Consider the following 26,540-nt stretch of genomic DNA (forward strand, 5'->3'; position numbering starts at 1 on the left):
CATATTTTGTCCCATTCCTTTTCCTTGCTGTCCTTAAATACTGGATGATATTAAAATCGCTCCTCTATGTTTAAACAGATTAGGAAACGAGTAGTTACATGAAAAATGGTAGTGGTAGTAATTATTTTAAAATCATCTGTGTAACTTTTTTAATCCTTAAAAATGGCTAAGCTAAAAAAAAAAATCAAATTTTAGTTGTACAGTCCACAAACTCGGGAACACAGTACAATTTTCTGAGTTCCTATGTGACAGACTAGCTTAAATAAAATGAAGTAACTCTATGAAATAGGTTGTAGATGACCCAATGTTCTCTAAACGTAGTTCAGATAGAGGCTGATGATGGATCACCTACTGCTTCGTATAATACACTTAAACGCAAACTAGGTTACAGTCAAACATTTACTAATTGTCTGCTTTCTACTTTTCCTCAAACTACAGCCTGCCTACATCTCTGGTGACTCGAGACTTTCCTGAACTCAAGTTTCTTGTTTCTTCACTTCCATTTTAAATAGGCAAAAATATGTTCTATTAGCGAAAGGGTTATAATTTAATTGCTGTGTCATGATGCCACTAGTGATATAAATAGCATCAAGAGTTTAACAGTTTAAAAGCTTCTTTCATTTGCATCTTTTTCGTAAGAACATTTCACATTTTTATTTTAACTTGAAAAACTTATCTCTTGTTTTTAAGTGTTAAATTCTAATTAACAAAGGTGAAATGTTAGTCAGGGGAAATTAAATGCAAGCCACCCTTCTAAAAAGGTAGGCCAGTGGCCTAGGGACTAGTATCCAATTTGTATTTCTGCCTGTAAGCATGATTTTCAAAGGATATTCTCTGCTGCACTTAAGTTCTTTCATGATTTTCAGATCCTGTTAGGAAGAAGCAAGAGAATAAAAATCGTAAATTTCAAACTTCTTGTTCCTCCTCTTTCTTTAGCACTTCAGGCTCATTAAGTTAGTCACAGTCAATGTTTTATCTTCTTCTGGTGGTGTGTGAACTCCTTCTCGAATGAAAAGTGACTGTGTGGGATAGTGATCTGTTTCAGAAAGATGAGAAAGAGCATGAGTGAACCGAGTTATCTTGGACTGGTTCAACACACATCAGATTAGTACACTTTGATACCATCATCAAGTGCACATGAGATATTCTGTATACATACCAGTGTATCACCCCACTTAAAATACCTTTTTCTCATTTCCATTTTTTCTGCAGCCCATATCTAGATGCATGTTTGGACACGTAGGTTTATATTTCTAGATTTATGGGTGCAGATCTGTTCTTAACAAGCAAAGAAGTTTGAACAAGAAATAGGGATGTTTCTTTTTAGGGGATCTTTTAGTTACATGGCATGAAATCATGGATCTAAACATGTTCATAATATTATGACTTCTGCAATCACATGGTTCTTGAACTCGGGAAAGAGAGTTATATGCTGGAATGACACTTTGTATTCTTGGTGACAGAGGAGAAAACAGGTCCTCGGAATAGGCGAAGAGTTTTAAAATATAGGTAGTGGAATAGACAACAAAGGAATTGAAAGTTCAGGCAAATATCTTCAAGTGATAAAATAACCAGGTCAGGTTATTAACTATCTCCCTTCAAAAGGACAGTGGAAGTTACAGGAAGGCAATAGTGCTTGCAGTCTTGATTTACAGTTTTTACTTTTAATTTTGTGCCAGACACAGTCTTCTTTTCCTATGGGCACAGAAGTGAGTGAGAGAAATGCACCACATCAGAACCATCACACACATTTTTATCTGTTCCCAATGCAATAATTTTACAGCCTGCTCACTCCTAACAGGTGGTGCCAGGGAGTTAATTTGGGGGGGCAGGAAGAGGGTGTGCATGTCTTACTACACCATATGTTGCAAAGAAGGCAGTGGAGGAGTCTTAACTGTGCCTGCGAGAAGCTTTCCCTCTCAGCTGGGTTTCCTGGGCTTCGATAGCTGACCTTGTCCTGGACCTTTACTTTCAATGATGTCCAGTTTTATGGTCTTTGACACTGAAATTGCAAAGAATTCTAGAGCAGTTTAATTTGAAAGGCAGGGTAGTGTCCACGTGAAGTGCCACTGTTCCACATACTTTAACATATTGAAACACTTCTCCCATTTGTGTCAGGGAAGCAAGCGTGTTTCCATCACAGCGGTAAAGAGCTGAAGCAGAGGGGGATGAGCAGATTTTAAAATACGACCCTCAGGTGCCAGGAGGTGTTCTGCAAAACGGACTTGTTCATAATCTTAGGGGCTGGAACATGGATGTATGTCCCCTGACTCGAGTTGCTCCGCCACTACCGGACAGATTTGTGTCTGTGGATTAAGGACAGCTTGTGTGTAAGGCAGACCTGCATTCACAGATCTCCATCGAGAGGAGTGCCAAGGCATGTTATCAGATTCTCACGGAAGATGATGAGACTTAAATGCGCACTTAAATGTCAGTATGTGCTTACTCACTTTGCTGAATCGGGCCCTGTAATAGTTTCTTCAGTATTGCAGAAGAGTTATATCCTGACTCTTAATATCCTGTTCATTTTGCTCTTATTAGGAGTGCCAGAAAGGGATTTCAGACTGGCCGAGATGTTTCTTAAATTACGTTTCAGCCACAGTTCTGACACTCACATAGAAGTGTTCTTCTGTCTTATCTCCTTTACCCCTATATATTGAAAATAGATATTGAGGAGATTCCGTTGAAAGATGAGTGACTTCCCTGTTTGCTGACCTTGACCAGGTATTTTGAAAAATCCTACTTTCCTTTTGATTTGGGTTTATTTTTTTATCTGTCCTAGCATAATTTAAAAGTTGATTAAAAAAAAAAAAAAAGTCTTTTTTTTTTTTAAAGGTATAAGGTATACCTCCATTTCTTCCCTGTCTCCTTTCTTTCCACTTAGCACATTTATCACAACCACTCCTCCAGCACAATAGCTGATTTTGGTATTTTTTCCCCTACTGTTTCTCTGTTTTAGCTGAAATAGCCAAATAGTGACCTAGTCCACTGTCCAAGGTGAGCATGAAAATAAAAACAACTTGTTTCTTCATCTGCCAAAACTTCTATGTTTTGCAAAAACGGTTGCAATATAGGTTTGATTATTAAAAAAAAAAAATAGTAGGGGCTAGTACTGAATGTGTTGACATTCATATTTGTTATTTTTTGTCATGATCAAACTACTGGAAATCTGCTAGTTTTCTGTACTAGCATAAGTAGTCTCTTGAACGAACTCTGGTACATCACTTAGTTCTTGATTGAGAATAGTTTCTATACCATCATAGTCTAGACCTGGTTATTGTAAGAAACAGTAACTTCAGACAACAGGAAAACACTTCTACACTTCTCCAAGTAGGTACGATACGCAGTAGACCATGCCCAAAACCTTGGGTGCTTTACCTCCTTGATGCATGACTCAGGTGGGTTTTTACACTTCTTGGGACAGTCTGAGGTTGTTTCTGGATGAAACTAGGTAGAATATGCACTCAAATTTTAAACGAGCTTTTGAAATTAATCTCCCAGCCCTACCCATGAATCCTGCTCTGTTTTGCATTACAGAGTAGGCTTGGGGTGTGCAAACAGGATGCCTTTTTGATGAAGCGAAGCAGATAGACGCACTCCAGGAACACATCAAGTACTCTGCAAAATCTTAAGGGTATTCAGTTTAGAAAAACAGATTAACACTATTTCAAAGTAAACCACAAAGCGTATATGTGTAATGTGGTTGAGTCCTTCTTACCAGCTCTTCATTCTGTGGATCCATTCCTGCTGCTTGCTGATGTGGACATAACCTCTGACTCCGCTGACATATTTCAGTCCTGATTTTTGGGGGGCCAGAATTGGACAGATGTGAAGACCCAACGTATTCCTGGTAATTCTGACTCCTGTGATCCATCTATTGAGACTGATATATTCTATAGGGTTCCAGAACTCTCTGAAAAGATTTTGCTACCTATTCATATACAATCAGCAGGGTAAGTCAGCTGGAACATTACTGCCACTTGCTATGCATAACATTTGACAGTGGCACTGAGAAACCTACTTCCACATATTATCCTTGTTAGGCCACTCTGGTGTTAAAATAAAAATACTCAGCAATAGAAGGAGCTGCAGAAGAGACGCAGGATCGCCACTGGCAAGAGGCTCTGAGTATGATCAGTTGTGTCACAGAGGATTTATGTATTAGTGTACAGCGCTCAAGGCAGGGGGAGTTTTCTTCTCTGGCATAGCATTTATGCAAGCTAGACATGGGGTGTAAGCCCAAGCAAGTTCAGCTGGCTGTATCCTTTTTTTCTGTTAGGCATTGCTTAACCCCCGACATTTTAACACTCTTGGCTTAAGAACAAGTACAAGCTCACCCCAGCAGTTCCCACCCATCATCTATGTGTGTGGGAAAAGATGAACTGTACCTTGTGCTCAAAAGCCACCAGACTGAACTTTTCTGAGGCCAAAGTAGCAAGTTTTAAGGCTGTAGAACCCTGCCAGGGACTCCTCCCAGTACTGAAATATTGATGAAGTGGATCCTACTCTTCAGAATGTCTTGTTCCCAACCATTGGGGAGCATTGCACTGGTGAAGTACTCTGGTATTGGAGGTGAATAGACTGCAGCTTCATAAGTGATTCTGAGTTTGCTATCTGTCAACATGGGTGTTGCAGAAATCGGTATTACAGGAGGCGCAAGGATGGCAGAAGCCTAAGGAGAGGTAGGAGGCAGGTGGGAAGATCCAGGTGGGTTAAGTGGGAGAAAGGCATGAGGAAGGAGGATGCAGAGACAGCAGCCTGGAGGTAGGATGGGAAGGCAGTGGCCTGGGCAACGGTCCTGAGGAGGCAAGCAGAAGGGAAAGTAACACCAGTGAGGTCTGGCTAGATGGAAAATGGAACAAAAAAAAATACTGTTAGATCATGAATCCTCTGAAATGATGGGCGCATCCCCTCAAACATGTAGGAGTTAAGTCACTGGCTAGGGAATGCAAACAAGTGTTACCATTTCAGTCTTCTTTGGAGTGAGCTCACTCGCTAGCTGTCACTCACTGGCACTGGCCAACGTCTGGGCGAGTGATGCCCAGGCATTTTTCTAAAAGTATCAAGATCAGGTGTTAAAAATATTTCTGCTTGTGTGAGAATACCGCGTCTCATTTTTTTCCACTGTCCTGCCCACGAGCTCCCTGTACGCCGTGAAGGAGATGGGTGGCTGGTAGGAGATTCCCTGAGAAACTACTCCATAACAAATGTGCAGACAATTTAAATTAAGGAAACAATGCCAAAAGTGGCTTTTTAAATCAAGTTTTGTTTTTTGAAAAGTGTATGCACTGAAAGAAACTTCCGTTGTAGGTGAGATCTTCAATGCCTACATCATTTTGAATCACTGTCCAGTTTTCCACATTTTTTCAGACTATCTGCTTCTAGCTGCCATCAGAGTCTGGAAACTGGACTGGATGGCCCATGATGCTTGCTGTACATGCTTCTGTCATCACAACAAAAAAACTTGCTGGTAGCACAGCAATGGAGTCGGATTTTCATCACCCTAGATCACTTAAAATTCACCTGAAGCAAAAGATGCTATGAATGCCCTCTGTACTGTACCTTTGAACATATAGCTATGGTGGGAAATGGGTTTATTTTTTAAGCCAGTAATACAGCAGATTTGTTTTGGTTCACGAGCACTAGGTTAGAAATATGACAATGAAGTGTACCTATGGAACAAGTAGGGCAGAAGGCACATGGCTAAGGGTTACTAGATTTTTTGAGAAGTTCAGAGCTTGCTCAGACACTCAATTTTTTTAATATATTTTTTGCTTTAAATTATACGTAATAGTTACATAAATGAGGTTCTCTCAAATAGAAATATATAAATACTGGAATGACTTGCACAGTTCCATGAGCTGCTTGATTTTAAAAACTAATTATTGACTAAGAGAAGGCTATATATAGACATTCATCTTAACTGTAAAAGATGTCATAGAAGTGAATGGTGATAAAGAAGTGTTATATAAATATATTTAAGTGATAATAGCAATAAAACTGAAAACTGTCACTGAACAGTTCTCCTGATCTTTGAAAAGTAGCTTTTATGTTTCCAGTGTAGCTGTCAGAAATATTCTCATAATTAAAAGATATTTATTTATTACGTACACTTTGCTGATTATATTTCCTTCAGCTTTAAACATTTGATATAATATCATTAATCATTAGGGACAGGATTTTTCAAGAGAGCCTAGCTGGGGGTTGTGCTGAATGCAATGGAAAGCTGAATGGGAAGAAAGATTACTGGTGGGGATTCCTCTGACTCCCTGTGGGAGTTAATGATCTATAATCCCAGGAGAGATGGCATAGCGTGATCTGATGAAGTGTTAAGGCAGTTGGGGCTGTTGTTTTGAGTCACTTGGCTAATGAGTGTATTGAGAGTATCATTATGAATCTGTAAGTTAAAAATGGCCCTCTTCACCCAGCTTCAATGAGGAACTGCACCCCTTAGCTACTAAAACATTCCTCACCAAGTTGTATGAGGCCAGAAAGTAGGCTTTCTGGGGAACTGTCTGACTCTCAGTGAAACTGAAAATTTTCGTTTTCAGTTTTCCCTCAAACTGACATTTCAGAAATCTTGATTCTGAGAATCCTAACACATCGTTCTGGGGAGATTTCCTTTAGGAGATGCTCACAGCTGTTCAGTGTAATTAAGATGGAATATGCCAGATTTTCAGAAAGATGTAAGCTGGTGTCAGCGCTGAAGTCCACACAATGAATCACCTGGAGCCTCTGTAGCTATGGCAAGGGCAGTACCGAGCTTATGTCAACACACAGCTGCCTGCAGAAGACAATATGGACACAGACATTTCTTTGCAATGTGTGAGCTCTTCCCCTCTGGAGGCAGACCTGTAACTACAGACCTTGACCAGCGGCAATTTTTTTCTACGATATGCCTATACTGCTAAGTAAAAGAGGGCTGATGAGTATACTCAAGTACTTGACTCCTGATATTCCACATTGCAAACCTGTTAGTTTTTTTTTCCTTGGCTGTATTTTGGGGTGCTCCCAAGTTCTTTCAAGGCAATTTGTAGGCATGGTTTGAGGGACGCTATCCAAGAGGGAGTATGGATGAGACTGCATCAAGGAAGATTACTTGCAGCCTACTGCCAATCCTCTTGACCGGGGGTCCTCAAACTACAGCCTGCGGGCCAGATACGGCCCCCCAGGGTCCTCAATCCACCCCCCAGTATTTACAGAAACCCCCGCCCCACCCCCCCACCCTGCTGGCGTTGGGGGGGAAATCCAAGCAGCCACAGATGACTGCCTGCCACTTCATCTGCGTGCTGGCCCCCTGGTTAAAAAGTTTGAGGACCCCTGCTCTTGACTATATCTTCCAACATCTCCCACCATTGCCCCTTGCCTTTATATGATACTTGCAAGCGTGCAACATATCGCGGTTTGATTTAATAAAAATGCCACTTTACTAGCAACATGGACATGAGCCTCTCTCAACCACTTGTCCTGGGAACCAAGGATCAGGCTAAGAAACAGATGTATTCAGCATGGTAGATGTAATAATATTAAGTTGTCACTTAATGATTCCACAACGAGGAGCTTGAAAAATCTAATAAATAGGGCAGAGACGTAACAGGGCTGTCAGGCTTTGTTCTTCGGGATTTACCACCACCACACCTGTGAAAATCCACCTGGAATATACCCAGGTATATTGTGTTAGAGCTCCAAGCCCAAATCTGTAACAAACTTGCCTTAGACTTGGCAAAAGGCATATACACTTATGTTATTTCTGAGAGTTAATGTCAGCTGGCAGTGAGATGCCTTGAAATTCTTATATATCCCAGGAATACTCCAGTCCGTATTAAACATAGTTCCTTTTGCCCATAGCAAATTGTTATGGTTGAATTGCAAGTCCCTGGAAAAGGAGGTTTCCAAAGAAAGTGCTGACAGGATCTTATCTCCACCCATGCAAGTAGTGCTACTATCATCTAATTTATCTAATAAAGTTGATGTAGTGGAGAAACACTTTCCAGAGCTCTGGTTATTTGAGTTTTTATTTTGCAAAGATTGTTTACCAGTAGTCATAGGGTGATGACATGCGAGGCAGGAAGCAGACAAGCAGATAAACATAAACCTGTTGCAAAGGGGCAAATCATAATGGCATCACACAATTTTTGTGACTGTTTAGGAATTCTGGTTAGGCTGATCGCTAGGAGTGGCATTCAGCCAAGTTCAGAGGGCCATATGGCTCTCTTAAACTACACATTAAATCCCAGATTCTGCAGTCTACAATAAATTAAGCAAAGTGCTATAGAGTCCCATCAAATCTGGGACACAACAGGCTGCAGAGCTGTGACTGAAGTTCTTTCCAGTACTTTTGGTAACAGTGTTTTGCACTGTACCTATAAAATAATAATAATAAAAAATACTTTTCTTACTTATTACATTCCTTTGCCTGTGTTAGTTTGTGCTTGAATTTCTGCTCCTTGGCTTAAGTAAGATAATAAATTAGCTGGGTAGGACCTAGATACTTGACAGCATAAGAAAGCATAGTACATTTTTGTATTGACAAAGTTAACGGAGGACTAATATTCCATACACAGTAGTTTGGGATGTAAAGTAACCGGGACAATATATTTTCATAAGACAAAGTTCGGTGATACATTTTGAAACGTATTCCTTCCAGAACAATTAAGAAAACTCAGGGGAGAAGGGGGAGACCAGAGGAGGGAGAGGAAGATGACCTAGAAAATGCACTTGCTGATCTAATTTTGTGTGTGTGTACATATTACAGACAAGCCTGTTGCACCTCCTCCCTGAAAGCCCTGGTGTTTTGCACTCTTTACTATATGCATCAACCCCCACGTGAGTTCTGGGCATGTAGCTCTTTAATTTTCCCCCATTTAGCACGTGTCTTTCCAATGCCTTTTCCAGCTGAAATCCACAGCCTGTAAAGATGACAGAAGCTAGTAGAAACAGAGGAAAGCGCAACATCTGTGAGACAGATGTTCATAGGGTTGCAAGGTCTGGTTATGAAGAAGGACCTATTGTTTGGAAGGTATTACTGCTGTAGGGCTGCTGAACTTCATGCTTGCTTCCTCAGCTCAGGTACAGCCGTAGGGACAGGGGAGCTTCAACTCCCTCGCGGAGCTGGGAGTTAAACCTCAGGCTATTGCATCTTGTGCTGGAGCTGGCTTCCTGAAAAAGAGATTTAATTTGCACTCTACAGTTGCTAATCTGTACAGATCTGATGTATAAAGCTCTTACTGCTGCTGGATTGCAGCACCTCTGCACAGAGCATTAGCAACTACTACTTGCCCGCATAATTGGAATAAAAATATTAAGTGTGCTGAGCCAGAGAAACAGAGCTGCTCTCAAACCAATCCACATTCTTTGTGCAAACACCAGCTATTTCTTGACTATTTGTATTCACTAGGAGGGACAACGTAGGGCTCCACAAGTTTATGAAGTCCCTGTTATTAAATGAGAATTAGTTGTTTTGTAGTCTGATGATTTTTTTTCTGCTGTCTTCGGTTTATTTGTAAAAGAAAAGAGCCTAGATAGGAATGGGTCAGCTCACATTATAAGAACATGTACAAAGTAATCAGAGAATCATAGAAATGTTGATTGGAAAGGACCTCTATAAATCACCTCATCCAAGTCTCACTGAAGGCAGGAGAAATAAGAGGGGATTTAGCATGCAGCCGTACAACTCACTTTGCAGAAGAAACGGTTTGGTTTTTAAGCAATACCGGGTGAAATATTCCTTCAGCTGAAACAGAAGGAAATTTGGGAAACATTTTTTCCCTTGTGTTTCAAACAAGGGAAAGGAGGTTAAATGTTCTGAGGGTTACTCCCTGTTCCTCCATTGATCCAGTGGCAAATATGGAGAGACCTGGTTTAGCTCCTTTGGATAAAACTGGGGGTGTTCCTGGGGGCTAGGGTGGTAAGGGCTGCTCTACAGGGCTAGGATTTCACCTTTTGTTGCTCAGTTTCTCTATCAGTGAAAAAGTTCAGGTAGAGTTTGTGAGGCTTTAAGGTCTTGATCCTTGAGCTACTTCGGTACCTTGGCTTTTGATGGCAATTAAGCACCTTCTAAGGATCTGACCACGCAGTACTTCTTTTCCTCCAGTACTTCCTTTATTCAGCCCTATGTGTTATCTCCTACTTTGCTTTGCTTTACTTCTCAAATATGCGTACGTGCTTTCTTTGCTGTTGCTGGCTCTTACTTAAAATTCACTGTTAGATCCCAGGTCAGTGGATGTGCTTGAGAAGGAGAATGAAGTGACCAGGGCATTTCTAGAGTAACTGGCAGACAGGAATAGGGAAGCATGTCCATACCCTCTCAGGTATATGTACGTATCCACAGAGGTCACAAAACTCTGCTCTCACCTGGTACATTAGCAATACTCCCACTCTTAAATTCTGAAAAATTGGTGACTGTAGGCCTTGGATGCGATGGTGGGTGGGTGGGAGAAGTGGAATATCTGTTTATGGCTGTAAAGCTGCATCTGAAAGTGTCAAAAATGTTTGTGATACAGAGGTCTATTTGCCTTATATAGAAAATGCACATTGACATGTCCCTGAAATTTCTTATGCAAGAGTGAGAAGTCAAACAGGACTTTGAATAGTGCAGTAAATAATAACATGATTCGTTGTCAAAACCTCTAATCCTGCCAATGTATTTGAAGCATTTCTTTCTTAAGAACAGGTTTTACCTGTTTGAATTAAGAGCAACTAAAATTAAATTAATCCAAGAATGGGAACAGGAGCAGATTCTGCTTTGAATTTCCTACATAATTTATTCCCTTAGACAGTGAGAAGCTGATGCAGAAGACTGATAAAGCATATTGTAGTGAAATACCTCTGTATTAGGAATTCCAGATTTGGCTAAACCACCTAAATGTCTGATATCAAGACACAGCACTTAAATAAGATGTCTATCATTTGGTGTAGTTTCACTTCATAAAGTAGTGTTAGGGCTTTGTATTGAGATGCTTATGTGCAAAATTTTCTCAGACCTCCATCAGAGTTGGTACCTAAATAAATTTAGTTATTTGGTCTGAAAATATTGCTGCCTTTTTAAAGGCTGGAAGTCCCCAGAAGATAGGCTGCTCTTGCTTTTCCTCTCATGGTTAGATTAGCTTGACAAAATGTTCAGAAAACATCAAATAGGTATAAAGTACAACATTACATGTATTCCACTGGTATCTGTTGGATTTTAGTTGGACTTAGAGCCAACAAGTTTTGGCACAAAATTTACTAAAGAGGACTAATGTAGTAATGCATTAGATGCTTTTCTGAGTACAAGTCAAGGCATGCAAAAGCGACCAATTAAAGTAAACACAGCAATTTATTTTTTTTGTGCCCTCAGCTATTCTATTGTTATTTTCTGCATGTGAATAAAAGTTCTGATAATCTTCATTTAACAGCTGCAAGACAAAATTCATTTTCCTGGTGTGACTAATATGGAATGGTGTCTTGTCACCCAAAAAGACTAGCGTGTACTGCAAAGAATAAGAAAATAATGAAACAGTAGCAGGACAAAGGAGAAGGTGTTGAAAACCAGAAAGAGCTGAATAGTTCTTGAACTTGTTACTCTGCAAATTACATTTTCTGTGTGTGAAGCTTTGAAAGTGAGGTTAATTTCTGCCCTTCATCATAATGTTCTTGAGCCTACAGTGTGAGCGAAATAATTCTACATCCAACACATGCCTATGTAATGATGTTTAAAGTTACATGCTGCTTCCAGAAAAGAAGGACCTTGTAGGCATCCATCATATATATAGGTTAGCAGGTGAGATCCCAAAAGTACTTTGTTTTTATTTTTTTCTATGTGTTATCACCAGACCATACATAAACACCATAAACATGAGCAGAGACACCTGAGGACTTGGGAGCTTTGTGGTTGGAAGCAACCAGTTTCCAGTTGGTGGTGGCCTTCTGGCTATGTTTGCTACCAACTACAACTGTTTTCATCACTGCTTTGGCTGTAGATAACCTATTGGCCTTGCCTGCAGGGTTGGTACAAGCAACCATTTAGCGGCTTGCCATTGAACTCCTGCTTGACCCCTAAGAAAAGTGCAGACTGCTCAGAGACACGTTGGCTTGCTGCTGTTCCCCTCTCCCAAGTGCACTGTTGTGCTTGGCTACTGTCTGCAAGATCAGTTTCAGGTACAATCCCACAACGGAAAACACATTTTAAAACAAATGCACCTTGAAAAACTGACAAGTGAAAAAGGCTCTGAATTTTTTAAGGAGCTCTGGAATTGTTGCTCTGTTTTTTTCTGCCTTTAAAAAAAAATAAATCATTTATTAAATGTATTGAAAACCTCCAGTCACTAGCCTTAGGGCAAAATTCAATTTTGCTGCTTGATATTCGTGCTGAAAATGCCTCTGGAAAAGTGCTGTCCATCTCTTTGTCATGTACGTGGTGCAGGTCAAACTAAGGGAAGACAGGAGAGCTTGTCTTACGGGTCTTGGTGACCGTTCCTTGCTTCTTCTGACCTCTCATGTCAGTGTAGGTGAGCATTGCAGAGACAGCTCTGTTTAGGCTACTCAGCTCTTTCAGTCCACAAGTCCTGATCTTTTGAGACTTTACAAACAAAGCCAAAAAGCAGGTTTTTTTTTTCTCTTCACTTACCAAGACAGACTTTGACTTACCTAGAAACAAGTTATCTGTACTGTTCTCAAACTCCTTAGAAAGCCTCATATGAGCAGCACAGAGATAGGGAGCTTTTTCAGTGGGCATTGCATGGATGGACATAATTGGGGAAATATTTCTAGTTTGGATTAACCTTCTCTTGATTTCACTTGAGATTTTTGTTGAATTCCAAAGTTTGCTGCAAACTTCTCAATGAGAAGCTTAACATCTGGGGTTTCCTCATGGGATTTCTTCTGTGGGATGTTTTTCTTCTATTTGAAAAGACAAGCATGAATTGCTAATGAAATGAGAAAATACCTGGTGCAGCCCTTGTACATGGGTGCTTTGTCTGAATGTGTTTTTTTTTCCTGGCTTGAGGAGCTGTACATCTCTTCTTTTAACTTTAAAAAAAAAAAAAAAATCATTTTAAAATTGACATCTTTAATCTGTGCTCTGCTGTTCCACTTTCTAGAGATGCCATGTACCGTTCTCAAAATAAACGGGTTCTCTTCTCTAGAAAGCTTTGCAATGTATTTGAAAATGCAAGAAATCAGTGAGATTCCCCTATCTCCCTCCTATGATATAGTAACCTATCCTCCCGTATATCCACTTGATTTTTCAAGGGCTTCAATTGGATACTCAAAAGCTGTAGAGCCATTGATTGTCATTGGACTTACTGTGAGTAAATAAACATATTTGGTTTTATTGTATCCTTAAAGCTGAATGAGCTAAGCAGTGATATGTTGCTCTACTGTTGTCTGCATAAAAAGTTAACCCTTGCCTCAAGGAGAGATTAAAGCTCTGATTTCTTCTATTCCTGGCCCTGCCACAGACTTCTTTTGTGGCTTCAGTGTATTACCTGTTACTATATATACGTGCCAAGTATTGTATTATTTAATGCTACTATCTAGTCCTACTTTCAGTGCCATGATTGATGCTTGCAGGTGATTCAGTTTTATACTGGTTGTACCAAAAGCAGTAGCAGTGTCGCCATGTGTGGGCACCCAGCTGGGGTGGCATTAAGTGGGCAATCTACTGCCAAAATAGTCTTAAAGTCTGGTCAGTGACAGAGGTAGGAACAAAGCAAACACAGGGCTAATTGAGGAGTTCCAAACAACACCTTTTTTCCCCCAAGCTTCTGGGCTGAAGTATCCCCACTACTAAAAATATTGCTGATTATTCCTTTAAGGGAAAAATGTTAATATACAAGATCTAATTACCTCTGTCTAAGCTGATACGCCTACAGCACCTTTTACATAACCCAAACACTTGAGTTCCAATTATACAATTATATTTTAACATGTATTAAGTGCTATTCCTTTAGGGAGGAGACATACTGAATTTTTAACTAAACTCCTTCCTCAATAAAGACCTGGATGGTAGGGTCTCATTTCATTACAGTGCCAAAGACTTGGTTTTTCTCAGTTCCTTTCCCCTCAAATACACCAGCTGGCTCTTCAGAAAGCACATTTTCCATGTCTGCAGCACTGACCTGTATATCAACTGCTGATATTAGCCGTAAAAAGCTAATATTCTTGAGGTCAGTTGTGGCACCGTTACTGCAATTGATCAATAATGCTTGCACAGTGTGAGTATTCTCTGTTTTGTGTACAACCTATTGCAAGGGCCAGGTCTTTAGAGGAAGCAACATGTTCAAAAGTGGAGGAAAAAGCTGCTGTTTTTTTTTAATAGCATGTCTTGCTCTAGAGGTTGGTAGCCCAAAAGGTTCAGTTTCCCTTTACTGAAAAGACAGATGACTCCAATGACCATTCTTTTCTGGTATTTTCATGCAATTTTTTTAAGACACAGAAGCTCTCATCTGGAGGGAAGACTTGTTGAGGAAGACTATTTGCTGCATGCTTTTAGTTCTTGACATCAATGAGGTTTGTAGTTCACCTCTTCCGAAAACCCAGAGCCTGAGTTTAGAGTGAGGAACCTGAGCACATTCCTGCACTCAGAGCTAACTCAAGTTTTCTGAACACTCAGGCAAAGTTGGGACTTGGCCTGAAAGAGCATAGGAGAAGAAAAGAGATGAACCAAGAAAGATTGAGTGGAGGGCAACGCTGGGGGAGCAAGGCTGAGGACTGCTAGTGCTCTCCATGGTGGATGGAATGCGTGTGGGGCAACGGCTGCTGGTGGAGGGGAGGAATCAGGTCCCAGGTGTGTTCTACTTCTTTCCATCCCTCAGCATCAGCCTATGCCAAAAGCTGGCACAGCCTACAGTCCAGTCACACAGTTTGTGCTAGGTTCATCGCTGCCGTGGAGGCAAATTTATCAGCCACTGAAGCAGCTGGTTGAACGCAGCTATTTCTATACTATACCATAGTCATCCCTGCACAGTGACTTCGGTTTAAAATATCTGCTGTTTAGAAAACCAGGTTTGGGAAATATTGAATGAAGTTACTGCATTGGGCTGTACCCATCAGATAACTCAGTTCTTACCTAAAGAAAACATTAACACAGTTAATTACAAGGTAAAACTAAATTATTAAAACATTGAACTTGTGTAATTTTAATTATACCAGAGCAAAAAAATCTGGAAGTTCCCATGGCAACCTTAGCTCTGTCTCCTGTGTGCAATGGATGTGCGTGTATATGTTTGTATAAAATAGGATCATTCATGATCATGGTCAGAGAGATTTAAGGAATTGCTGATCAAGATGATGTTAATCAGACCAGAAATCTCATCTTAGAAGTGATTTATTTTTGCTATTTCTCTAGTCAATGTAGAGGAGATTCTGAATTTCCGTCCAGTTTGATAAGTATTCATGCTAAAACATAATGCCTGAACAATCCATATCTTGTCATAAATCTCATTTATCATTTTTCAAATTTAGCTATGATTGTGACAGACAACCTGCAGTCATGAGTCTCAAGAGCTACTAAGGTGAAATTGGCATCCTTTTTTTTCCCGGTGAGCTCACTAGAATCAAACATTTGATTACATGTTGCACTTTGACACTAGCACTTAATCCTGTAGTGTTAATTTCACCCATAAAGTTTTGGTTTTTTTAAAGGGTTAGGCATCATTTGCCTATCCATCAAGGATTATGGAAGATGAGTAGCCTGGTGATGTAGCAGAACCTCCCATATCACCTGAGGGAATAATGTTGCCAGGAGGCATTCCCATGAGATACTCCCTTAATCTCTTCATCTCTGTGCCTCCCCTCACCCACGTTCCGTTTGTCCAAAATGTACACACCAGCCATCACTCTCATAAATAATGGTCTTGGTAGAGCAAGGGGACTGATGATCAGGGTGAGGGAGGTGTTTAGTGTTGCTGTGGGGAGAGACTGACAGCTGCAAGAAATTTGAGCTATTTTGTGCAGGCAGAGTGAATAAGGGAAAGTTTTGTGTAAAAAAACCCCACATATTATACTCTTGTGAAATGTGTCTAAATGGTGAAGGCGTTAAAGGGTACTATTCATTTTTATTACTGTCATGAGATTCAGTGAATGGCATGTTCGTGGTAGTGAGCTTTACAAGTATTATGTAAAGTACTTTTCCAAACTACAGTTTCTTTTTTTTTCCCTGTGGTTGCCCTGTAACTCTATTTTCAGTGACATAATTCTTCAGCGTAGTGCCTCAGAAAGAGGATTAATACTTTAGAGGAAGAACTGAGGCTGTATAATTTTTCCTATACAAATAAATACACATCCCTGCATCTACTGAATATGACCACATTCTTGCTGAGCTGTTGTATAAAGTCAAAAGAGATAACATTATATATACATGACATAAGCATAATGTATGTATAAATATATTCTGAGCAGATTCACAGAGTAATATGAAGATTTGCAGGCTTCTAAAATCCCAGAGATATAAACGTAAAGATAGAAGAAGAGTTCACTGTATTGAGGAGCTGTGAGTACATAAAGCAGATATAAGTATTAACTCACTACAAATTCATATCAAGAGAATTCAGAAATATTAAGAAAGAAACTTCATAAAAATTATGTTCTGTTGTCATGGGGGAGATTTAATGTTAGAACAATTAAATTTGGAAATGTCTTTAAACAGTCACTCTCCTTTAAAAGTAGGAAAGTTGTACCTACTGAGGTAAAGCAATTATTTCTGTTCTTTAAATACACAATTTTTTCCTGTGAGTCATGAGGTCAATGCCTAATAACTTAGCATCCTGCTAAAATTAAACAGCATAAAATTTTCCTGCCAACATATTTCTGAATCGGCATATTTTCTTTATTTGGATATAGCACAAAAGCTAAAATGTACATTTATGCCCCTGAAGGCACTCAAATGTACAGCATAGTTATACCCCCCAAATGTCTTTCACCGTAATTACTTTTATTTTGTTTGTAGTAACATTAGCTGTATTTTGTTAGAAGGACAGGTTTGAAATTAAACTTTTAAATCAAGTAGGGTATATTTGAGACAAGCCTCATGAGAGACCTCTTTTAGATCAGTCCTCTCTGAGATCACCAGTGACTGCCTCTGTGTTCATGTCAGTAAAACACAGCCTCTGGGTCATGGGAGGTGATGCCAGATTTCTTTGGTTATTCCCAGCTGGCTGAAACCAGGAATAATCTAAAGGAGACCTCGTGCAAACACTGTCAGAAATAAGGGAGTGCTGAGCATGATTCATAAAAGGAGTTAAAAGGAACAGAGAAAATACACAGAGGAGGAGAGTGAAACACTTCAAAGCCACCCTCACCAGGGCAGAAATCCTCCAGGAAGGTGGAAGACCATGAAAGAAACACCAGTCTAGTTTTGCAAGCAGTGAATAGCAGCAGAGGGCAGCTTCTTTTCTCATAATCACTGGAGTGAAATCCTTGATACATTTGAATAGCTTTTCTTGCCTCAGCCAAAAATACTATAAAACTGAACTAAAGGAGGATGAGGAATGCTCTTTACCCTGTAAGCATGAAAGGTTGAGGAAAATGTGAGTAAAGAGCCATTTGGCATTGCTTGGAGGTTGAGTTGCTGATGAGAGATGGTGTTGGTTACGTGTGCATTGAGACGTAAGCATAGTCTCCTGCACACCCCACATGGCCGATCCTCGGTGTGCTCCATGAACATGTGCTGTCTCTATATTCTGTATTACATACACCCGGTGGTTATTTTCTCTCAGTCACTCAGCTGAATCTGTTCCAAGAGCACGTCAAGCCTGCGTAACTGCCCTGTAGCAGAAAATAGCAGAGGAGGGATTGATCGTGCCCAAGTCACATCCCAGCACAGCTCTTGTGATTGGGAGGGTAAACACAACTCAGGAACATCACTAAGATTCCCAAAGGGAAAGATGTAAGAATATGACAAACAAAAGGAGGGACAAAGTTCAGACTCTGCTCAATGGGTGGACGATTATATCCTGACCGAGAACCTCAACACTGTAAGAGAAAAGAGCCAAGCGTATGGCATGACAACTCTGGCTGCAGCAAAAAGCATGTAAAGTTGCAGAAGCAGTTAGTTAACAGAAGCCAACCCACTGGGTGTCACAAAAGGAAAGATGTGAGAAGGAGGATGGATTATATCGCTTTGCAAAAGTTGGCAAGAGCCGACAATATGTTTTGCTCTGATGAATCCTCATAGGAGCAAGGAACAGCAGTTCATTAGGAGATAAATACAGCACTGAACTTGAAGTAAATGGGACATTTATGAAGCTGGACATGGCACACACCCCATTATGTTGCCAGAAACAGTTTTTTTCATTGTTAGAAAAGTACAGGCTTGAATACTGTATAGTAAATTTGCTATTGATAGTAAAAGAGTTATACACTGCACCTATTGCCAGTAAAGAAGCATAGCCACACCAGCAAAAGCTAAACAGGGAGAGAGGTCTCTGAAAAGCAGAGTTTATTTTGGAGACCCCACGCTGAAGAGGTATTGAACTAACGGGATGGATGTTCTGCACCTTGGAAGACGCTCATCTTGTAATGGTGCTAAGGAAAACATACTTCTTTTACTAGCAGAAAATATGGGAGTTCCTTTTCCTCAGCTGCATTCCTCAGTGGCATTCCTAAAAATGAAGGACGCAGGGTGGAGGTTGGAAAAATATTCTCCAGAAGTAGTAAACCTGCCCAAACACAGACATTTAGCAGCATTTTAAGTGTCATAGGGTATCTGAGACATCCCCCAGTATGTCCGTGGTAGATATGTCACCACACCTATAGGAAACCTGTACATTTCTCCAGTGGTAACTGAAGGCCAAACAGGTCTCGCTGGTACTAAAATGGCATGAATACCCTCATCTCAGCTGATGAGCACGGTTATATTCTCCAGCAGCATCAGAAGAGATGGTGGAGACCAATCGATCTCCATTTGGGAAAATGTCCCTTAACCTAAGGACTGACAGAGAAAGCACAGTTATTAGCTTTGGTAAGAAAAACAAACAAACAAACAAAACCCAAAAAACCTAACAGAAAAGAACCGGTTTTGTTCCAGCAAAAATTTATGCCAGGTGTTTTTATGAGCTTGATGCATCAGCAGACACCTTAGAAAAACAGTACATTTATGCTTTTTCCATCCCTGGAAGATACTCTTTGCTTATATCGCTGTTTGAATTGTGGTGGACAACAAAAGTGTTTCACTGGGAAGCATATCAGTGATATCCTCACAGGCAGTAGGACCTGGAAAGGTTGAGAAAGCCATGAGCAGATACTCTCTGGAAGAAAGTGGGCTGCTGGGTCAGAGCCGAATTAAGTTATGTTCAATGTTATATTTGCTTTTGGGGAGTAATGGTAGATCATAACATTGATCCATGTTGACACCTATATCCTCAATACAAGTGGTTTGTTTGAGAGGGACATTAATGTTTTAATTTTACTATAGAGTTTGGGAAGCTGAGAGAACTAGAGAATCTTATTTAATTTATGATATTCATAACTGAAATACTAAGTTTCTTTCAATCCTCTTATTCCATTCTGTGAAGCCTGGAAATAGCTTTGGCATTACAGGTGATAAAGACTGAACAGTCTGCTGTGGTACAGAAGAAGACTTTAGATTGTGGGTGCAAATATGCCTCTATTCCTGGGAAATTAATCTAAGTTAATATTGACCACAGACCAATTGCCAAAACTGCTTGGGAAATATCCAGGTTTTGACAGATAAAGAACTTGTTTGTTGTTGTTAAAGTGTATAATTCATGAACTGAATATAATCCTGTTCAAGAGCTGCTGGTTGTAGACAAAGTCTCTCATGCGTTTGGCAAAGGTTTAGTAGAAAAAATTGTCCCGAGCTACAATTTGTTTCCTAATGTTGGAATTTAATAACCAGTCTGGTCTCAGAGGAGACATGCACAGAGACTGCCAGAGTAGACTCAAGGTAAGACACTGGAAAATGACTACATTTGGCAGGGATGTGTATTTAACCCTTGTTACCAATTTTGGGAAGAACGCCTGGAGCAGATAGGAGTTGGGCATTAGAAAGATGATCTCCAAAATGTTACAGAAAAAGATATTAAATGAAGGTCATTTAGAGTGAGCAGCTCATGAGAGAGGGTGCAAAAGGTATTGAATTGGCTTCAGCTGAAGAGCAGCATTGCTGATCTGAAGTCTGGCAGGATATGTGAGCCTACCTTATGCAAAAGAGGCTCATGTTAATTGTTAAAAAATGGCTGCCTGGGAAGAAAAGGCCTTTATTTGTTTAAATTTTCAGGGGGGTGGGGTGTGTGTGGGGTGGAATCCTACAAACCTATATATTTGTGCTTGATGACTAGCCTCACTTTATCAGAAGATGCTCCTGTGAAAGAGGAGCTCATGCGTATCAAATCCATTTTTGCTGTAGCTGGTACAACTGGCTGAGAAATATCTGAAAACAGACCACGCTTTACTGAGCCTGTGTTTAAGTACTTTGCAATAAAGGTTAGGTTTAATTATGTAATCTCTTATTCCCTGTCTAAATAGCTGGTGAAAATAATGTACAAAAACCCCTCAAATCCCCTACCACAGTATCAGTCAGACTGTGATCCATATTCAGCACTTTCAAATTACAGGATGGCTCCAGTGAAGTGGAGTTGTCATCACTGATAACTCTGATTAATAGAAACCTGAAAGCGAGTATATTTGCATTGCTAGACCTGCCCTCCCCCCGCCCCCCCCCCCCCCCCCCCCCCCCCCCCCAAGTCAGAGACTTGCAAATGGGAAAAGAAAAAGATGTAGCAAAATAGCTGATACAGTTTGCAGTCCTGGGTACTCATACTTCAGGAAATGGTAATGTGCATCTCTGATAGCAGAAAGTGGCTGTCTAGACACTGCTGAACAGAAGTTAATGTTTGCACAGTCTGGCTCATGCCCACCCTACTTAACTCTTCTAGAGCAGTTTTGGCCTGGAAGGAGCCTAGCTGCAGCGACCCAAACCAGCCAGGGATTCAAGTAACATCTAACAGTGAAGACAGTGAGGGTCCAGGCTTGAGCCTGTTACTCAGCTCCCCCTTTTTGGGGGTGATATGGCCATTTCCAGGAGTAGTGGTGTTACAGTCTTGCAGCCGGTTGAACTAACCAGCACAGGCAACAACTTGAGCAGGGAGCAACCAAACCGAGTAGGTTTGCATCCATTTGGCAGCAGTAGCAAGGATATTTCAGTTGAGATACATTGGAAAGAAGCAACAGCTCTGGAAATCTCCAAAATAATTATACTCCTCTGCTAAGGTAACTTACTGGACCAAAAGTATGTTAGTGTATAGAGCTGGTGCATTTAACTATTTATGAAAGGCATGCTTTGGGGACTGTTGCGTGAATGGCTGAGTTTCCCAGATGATACGAGTAATCTCTAGTTTCTAAGCCTCACAGTAAGTACTAGACAAGGGATGAGAAAGATCTCTTAGAAGACCCCTGGTCACCTAGTGGTCACTGAATGCTACACGAGCATCTGTAGACTGAATTTAATTTTGTCTGTTACATGAGTGGAGTGTAATACTAGGATTAGAGATGTGTTTTTGCAATAGTTATATCAATATTTGTTTTCATGGAGATAACTAACTGGGAAAAGAAATGTTTCATGGGGTAATAGTTTAGAAAACAGGATTTTCTTGAGTAGCAATGAAAAGGAATAGGTCAGCAACAGAGCCAGCGTATACTTGGTAACCCACATGAAGGTCTGACATCTCTTCTCTTCTCTGATAAAGTTCTTTCACCAGTTCCCTACCTTTCTTTTCTTTCATTTGTTCCCCTACTACTGCCTTTCTCTGCAGCTCGTCCAGGGTAGTATTAAGCTGACACTGATATTATACACTAACTAACCAGAATCATCCTTGATGCGTCTATGCAAGCAGATACATATGTTAATAAGTGTAGGTCTGCTCTAAACTCCAGAGACTTCTTTGGACCCAGTGATGCTCTTTTCCAAGTTCCTTACAAACCCCTTGTTTTTACAGAAGCAATTGCCTTAACAGGAGATAACAGCAATGATTTTTTCTGGGCTTAAATCCTGATGTAAATTTCTTTTCTTTGGCAGTCGTACTCATTCTTTTGAACCCTTCTTTATCTGTGCCTCTGCACATTGCTGTGTGGCTTTAAAAGTTCCAATTTTATTCTATGTCACAAATATTTGTGTCACTCAAATGTAACAATACATGGTAACAAGTGCACAAGCTTTAACTTGGTCATAACTGCCACCTGACAAAGCCATTTTTTTTTTGGATTAGGAGATGAAGCCAGAACTCCTTTAAGTACAAACAGAGAAGTTGCTGCCTGTTTTCCTGGGCCTTCAGGAGTTTACTTTTGCTTCAAACCAATAGGGCATGAGACATGGAGGTGGTCAGATCCTGACTGCAGAAATCCTAGATGCAGCACGCCATCCCAATTCCCGCATCCAGATCAAGAATTAGAAAGGGAGGCAATTCGTAACATGGTTATTATGTAAAACATATGCACAAACTGAGGCATTGTGTACACTAGCATAATTATCCACTGCTGACAATGAATTTGCTGGTGCTGAATGTGATTAACCTGCAAGCACAGCCAAGAACTATTCTTGTTTCAGAAAGCCCATGTTAAACCTGCCTGCTTGTGAAACTGTGTTCAATGCTGCTTTAATTGCAACCATTGCCGACATACGTTGTCAATAACAAGCATTTTTGCTGCTGTAGATGAGGGTAAAATGTGGCGATGTTGCAGCGAGCCAAATCTTGAAAGCCCTCACTTAACTTGGATGCTCAGGATTTAAACTACTCAGGAAACTTTATGTCTCCGGCTATTTATTATTACATACAACATGTTCTTGGAAACCACTCCACATTTAACAGCAGTTAAACCCATCTGCTGCTCCTGAATTTTCATTTCATTCACAAGCCTGCTTTAAAAGTATTTTTGGACTTATTGCCAATGTGCTATCAACTGTTTATTATTCTGTTGTAAGTTGGTAAGAAGAATGACTCAAATTTTAAAAGGAAATTGTAGCTTCCTATACATTTTTGAGCTTTTCATTGAAACTTGCCTTCCCTTCATTGCCTGACATAATTGAAATTTTTAGTTTAAAAGCAATTATTTGCCACAAAAGTGTATAACCTCAAGCTAAATGCCGATTTTAGTGACTAGTAATTGCATATTTGTAAATTCCACAGAATTCATCTAGTAATTACATCACAGGCATAAGGAACAGACTTGAATTTAGAACTGCGATCACAGATACTGTTCAGTATATTGAAGTTCCTGTAAGTGTAACAATTTTTCATTGCTTTATTTAAAAACACGATCACAATTTTCTTGACACATCTCTTCTCCCTGTGTTGGTGTTGTGTTACTGTTACTTGGCATAGCAGTACTTCAATGCCCTCTACAAAGATTAATAGGAGCTTTGTAGTTGTAATTTTCATGAGATCTTCTTCACCTCATGAAGATTTTTTTTATACAGAAAACCTTATTTTCCTCCTTTTTCTTTGTGTGGTCATTGCATGGTACTGTATAATGTTCTTGTGTGAAGGTAATTTTTCCTGGACCAAGGGACTTCTTAGTATTTAATATGTGCTACTTTTTTCCATGGCACTAAATTGATCCTACCTTATTCCACAGATTAACAAAGCTTTCCAGTCTATAGGTGTATTTAAGCCCTTCTAAAAGTGGAAATTGACTTAGAAACTGAAACTTGTCTCTAGGTCTTGTGTAAAACACTCGCTATTTTACAAGTGAGTTCTCCCAAGGGATCACAACTGTTGTCATAGTTCATAACATTTGAAGTAGTTTGAAACTTACATTTTTTTTTTCTAATTAAAGAGTAGGAGATTTTCTATACAATACATGCCAAAAGTTCATATTTAAATTATATATCCATACCCAATAATAACTAGTATCAATGACAATGTCTGTTAGCAAATAAAAGATCTCCTTAAAAGGAAAAAAAAAAAAAAAGACTACTATTTGGGGTGAGGGCAGTTGTCTAAGATAGACATCTAGTGTATTTTAGATGGCCTGCAAGATCCGAGATGTGCATGTGGCTGTCAGAAATGACTGAAGGAAACCCATAGCCTTCTGAAGTAGCAGACAGAGACAAAGTGATACTTCAGCGCATCTAATACACTCTGTTTTGGAAACTCAGTCTCACTTTTAAGATTGTCACATCCACGACGTACAATATGATGCTTATGAAGAATGCTGTTTATAAATGCTACCTTACTTGCATTTGAGTAGTTTATTCAAAACCCTATTTTTACAATGAGAATTACATTTCTACACTGTGTATCCACTTGGTGCCATTCGTACAATCTTACTTTGAAAGTGAGTATATATATATATATATATTTATATTTTTTTAAAAGAAATAGCTGAGAGGAATGTGCCTTTTGCTATTAGCTGGCTATTAATCATCCTGCTCCACTTAAAATTGCTGAAATTACTAGGGAATAAACTTTTCATGGGTGAAAGCTATGGACTCATAGCATGTAGGATTGGAAGGAATGTGTTTCAATGTTTCAGCACCCTAGCAGTTAGAGGCTTTTTTCAGAGCAGCTAATTTAGGATGATTTCTCTGGATTCTGTCCTCAGTGGAGACTAACGGATCACTATGCCCATGTAATATCCCATTTTCAGTCTTTCCTAGGTTGTGCTTTCTGAATCCATCATCACTCTTTTTCCTCTCCTGTAAATTTCCTTTGGCTTTTTCAGTATCTATCTAAAATGCTGTGCCCCTAAAATGATACGTTCTGCTGGTGTCTTATCATCAATGATTACAGCACAATAATTATAACCCATGTCCTTATACACAGCAATCACTTATATTCTGAAGGAAGGCCATTTTGCAACAAAACTCACTCTTGGCTCCGCCTCAGTTAATGATCTCCACGTAGATGTTCCTTACTTTGTATTTTTGCATTTGATCTTTCCTCCGGTAGAGCAGTGCTTACTGCTCTGGGAGCATTTCTTCCATCTGCGTTTATGAAACCACACGTTTCTTTTCAAAAGTCTCCAGAACCAAATCCATGAACTAAACTACATATATGCAGAAGACTGCTGTGGCCAAAATAACACATCAGCCCTTGTGGACTTGTCCTTTAAATGCCTCCCAGTGGCTCCTGGTAGGCTTCATCTTGATGTATGGGAATCCGCAGCCACACATTACACTGTAAAATAAGTTACTTTAGATTTTGTCATATAAAAATCCTTTACGTATGAGCTCGATTGAATATTCAGACCTCAATTCATTCCAGTTCACTGAGGTGGGAATGCAGCCTCCAAAGGGTGTCTCAGTGCACTGAAGCCCTGAGCCATTCTCAGGAGTTTCCCATGTCTCCACGGACTCTTCTCCTAGCTGAAAAACCTAAATGCCTGAAGTTTGACAGCATCAATATAATCCTCAGTTCTTAAGAATACTGTTGTATGACAGCAGTAATCCTTTTTAAGCAGAGCTAGAAGTCCTTTTTCCTTAGAATATACTTTTGAAAAGCTTTAAAAGTGTTATACCATCTTTTTTTTCTGACAATTAGTTGCCACTCTTTACACCAACAGTGTTTCAAGATTTCCCTGAATGACTTTTTAGCCTAGTGGTGTTAAAAAAAGACTTACTCTTGCAGGTGAGAGTGAAAAAATGTGGGTTTTTTTCTCCTTGTTCCTTTTTAAAAGTTGTATTCCTTAGAAACAAAAAGTTTTTAAAGTGATCTACTGCAAGGTGAGGATCAGTATTACAAATGCATCATAATGAATGTGGCCTTTGTAAAAATGCTTTTTAGTACCTTAGGAATTAAATATTCTGTAAAAAAAATAATATTGGATGCATAGCTACAGACATGGTAGTTTTGCTATTAACAAAACCTGTGATCCTTGCAACATGAGTCTCCCTTTTGCTGACAGGGCTCTTCCGCATTGCTGTTATTTGTTAAAAACTCATGTGTTTTCTATGGTGGCGTTGACTCATGCCTAGGTGGGAGCCTGAATTCAGTGCAGATTTTCCGTTTCACAAAAAGTGAAGCCTGATGTTCATTAAAAACAAATGTATAGTCTCTTACTGTTAAAACTTCACAAATTCACAGGGGATAATTAGAGTGGATTTTAAAATGCAGAAGGAACAGGGTTATTTCTAATTTTAGCAAGAAAGGGGTGGACTGTCAAGAGAACATTTATTTATTCCTTACAGCCTTTTTGCTTGATTTTCTAATAATTACTTGAGATTGGTAGATGTTGCATACTAAAAATAAAATTAAATATAGTAGTACAGTGTTAATTCTATAATATATATAGAACTTACTTGTTCTCCCTTGAAGAATAAACAGCTATTCCATAGATATTTATAATCAATAATATGCACTCACATTTGGAATATTATATAATATAATGGCATTTCATTTTTGTTAGAAAGCCTCTGGCCAATTCAACATGTATTAACACCAGTTTACAACTTGAAGGGGAATAGATGGCATGCCAGGATATTTCCCAAAGCAGATATAGCAAAAATGAGCCCCCGGCCCCCTAAAAGCAACCTGGGAAGCAAAACCACAGAAGTAAGCACCGTATGCAAACACAATGAGAAATCTGAGTTTGGAACATGTCCTGAG

The 26,540-nt window shown here is 39.7% G+C and overlaps 1 protein-coding gene across 14 annotated transcripts in view; it reads left to right on the forward strand.

Annotated features, from left to right (window-relative positions):
• The window catches only part of DLG2 (discs large MAGUK scaffold protein 2), a 1,068,724-nt gene that overhangs the window by 374,734 nt on the left and 667,450 nt on the right, over window positions 1-26,540 (forward strand). The gene's annotated exons all lie outside the window — the stretch shown is intronic.

The sequence above is a fragment of the Falco punctatus genome, assembly GCF_963210335.1.
Source record: "Falco punctatus genome assembly, chromosome: 2".
Taxonomy (NCBI): domain Eukaryota; kingdom Metazoa; phylum Chordata; class Aves; order Falconiformes; family Falconidae; genus Falco; species Falco punctatus.